The following is a 3,036-nucleotide window of genomic DNA, read 5'->3' on the forward strand; positions in this document are numbered from 1 at the left end:
ACAGTTCAGTTCACAATAGCAAAGCTACCAGCCCAGGTGCCCAGGTGCTCCTGGACAGAAGAATGAATTTAAAAAACGTGGTATGTATACCAAATGAAATCTTACTCAGCCATAAAAAAAATAAAATCATGGCATTTGCTGGTAAATGGATGGAATTGGAGGCTCTCTTGTTAAGTGAAATAAGCTGATTCCCCCCAAATAGGCCAAATGTTCTCTCTCACATGGGGATGCTGACTTGCAATAGGCATGGGGGAGGGAGGAGTAGAGGGTCCCTGGATTGGGACATGGAGGAATGAGGGGAAAGAAGGTTGGATGGAAATGTGAAAGACAGTAGAATGAATAGGACATAACTTTTCTATGTTCATATATGGATACACGACCTGTGTAACTCCACATCATGTACAACCACAAAAATGGGAACTTATATTCTATGTATATATTTTATGTCAAAATATATTCTACTGTCATATATAAGAAAAAAGTGAAAGGATACTTGCAGAGTCCATGCCAAGTCCAAAGACCACACCACACATGGGAATCTCATGGAAGAGACTTATTGTCAGTAGCACAAGGAAAACCTATGAAACTGTCCCTCCCAGGAGAGCAGCAGCATGTGGGCACTCCCAGAGCAGCTTTATAGCCTACAAGAGGAATTTCATAAGCTGATTAAGAGTTCATCATAAACTGGGATGGGGTTTATTATTTAATAGGCACATGTTCTTATAGGAAGTTAAGCAGCATTGCCTCAGAATCAAAACTTTGGAGCCTCTAGCTAAAATGGCTTCCAATCTAAATTGGCGAATCTGATGCCAATATTGATCTAATGTCAATAAAAAGAACAAATAAAAAAGAAAATAGTGTTGATAATCATGTGAAATTTAATCTCCATTCCTCAGTTTAATGCAATTGTGTATGATATCCTTATTTTTCTGATCAATAATTATGTATGTATGTATGTATATATTTAAGCTTAATGGTCATCCATAGTGGTTAGGTTCATCCTGACAAATTCATCATACATGCATGGGATCAATTTTAGTTCATGATTCCCTCTTTTCCTCTTCTCCTCCTCCTCTCTCCTTTTCCTTTCTCTATTCTACTATACATCTTTTTGCTCATCTAGTAATGTATTTGGTTGGTTCTTTATGTGATCTTATCCTTTCCTCTTCCTTTTCTTTATTTTACTCCAACTTGCACATGAGAGAAAATAGTTAGCCTCTGAATCTTTTTTTTAAAAGGAAGTTTTATTGCTTTGTTAGAAAAGGAGAATCATAGTGGACTCCTGTTCCAGAAGCTGTGATTCTACCCATTGAGGAGGTTTAAGGGGCTTTTAAAGAGGTGATTCAATGCTACTTTCCACTATTCTGTCCAGCGTTGTAAATGACTTGTTAATTTGGGACACAATAATTCCTGAGATCTTCTTGTTCCATCCCCAAAATCATTACTTCATTCCTCTGATGGGTATGTGCTCAAGGACAGATAATTCTGCCTAAAATGGGGAAGACAGGTAATACTGTTTCCCCTGAGATTAGGGAGGGTGTGAGATTAGGGAGGGGCAGGGAAAGAAGAAGAGAAAGAAACATGTCCACTTTAAAAATAAGTCACATTTTCAGAGCAGAAAGTGCTATATTCAAGCATAAAATGGACCATTGTTATATTTTCCAATTGTCAATTTCTACAGAAAAAATGGGCACCTCCAAGCTGCTTCTTGCTGAGAGAGGGCAAAGTTGGAGGAAGTGATCTGAAGTTCTTGTTCTCTATCAGGTGAGGCATGGAAACTTAAGGGTATTCAGCATCAGTGCAGTCCAGAGATCCACAGTGGCAAATGGCAGGTGACTGTAAAAGGCATAAATAGGCCAGAAATCATGCTAAGATAAAAAAGCATTACCTTTTTATAGATAATTAGCACAAAAGCAACTGGTATTTCAGTCAGTTCTGAAAATCATGAATACAGTTACTCATAATCATCTAAATTCAATTTTATCTACAGAGGAGGTTAGGTCCTCTGAGATCAGGTCTATGAGATCAGGCTCAAAATGACTCAGGACAAACTAGTGGCTCTAAAGTCCTTTGTGATCATTATTATTAAGCACTCTCACAAAAAAAGCCCTCTTCCCTTATAGTGTCCAACTTTACTTACATTTGCTTTCCTTTAAATGTCCATGTAGACTGTACTTTGGCTTCTATCAGGTGTTTATGACCAAGTTGGTCAAAACTGACTTTGCTCCTATCTAAGTTAGGCATCATCTGAGATTCCTCAGAGATCATTCTTGTGAATGTGTGCAAAGCCTCTTGGCTCTTTTTTTTTCTTCCAGTGGTACCATCTCATATTGGTCTGGGTTCTTGCTGACTATATGTGGCTTTTCCTGGAAGTATCAGGGACATTTCTCTTTCCAATGATCTTTCTCTTTGAAGAACAAGTCCTGGTTATTTTTCTGTTCTCTGAGGTCCTCTTGATCCCCCTGACCAGCAGAATAGGTGACTTACCAGAGTTGCAGGGCCTTTAGAGGGTGTCCTATTATTTCTCTGGGCCCTGGCAGACTTACAGAGCAAGGGCCAAAATAATGGCTGCTCTTCATTGTCCCTTTTACTTCCTTGCCTCTGGTCACCAAATTTTTGTTTTTAAACATCCAGCAGGCCAGTTTTATCAGTCTTAAAATGGGAGTAATGTGTTATATTTTAATATCTATAATTTTACACTTACTCTTTCTTTTAGTTGGAGTCAGTATTAATACTGCAGTCAGCTTAATATCCTATCTGTCCTACAGATGATGGCTCATTGTCTCTAATTAATTCAGATTGTTCTGTTAGAAGTATATTTCTGCAAACAATAATGGGCAGCAGTTATAAAGTTTTACAAGGAAAATACAAAATGAACACTAATGTATCTTTGATGTCTATTTAGCCTCTACAAGGACCCATATATTTATTAACTCAATTACATACAAGTTTTACTTTTTAAAACTTTTTATAAACCTAAATACCTTTTACTATTTACCCAAACCTTTACTTAAGTTTTGTATTATATCTCATTAC

This window comes from Marmota marmota, unplaced genomic scaffold (genome assembly GCF_001458135.2).
Source record: "Marmota marmota marmota unplaced genomic scaffold, marMar, whole genome shotgun sequence".
Lineage (NCBI taxonomy): Eukaryota > Metazoa > Chordata > Mammalia > Rodentia > Sciuridae > Marmota > Marmota marmota.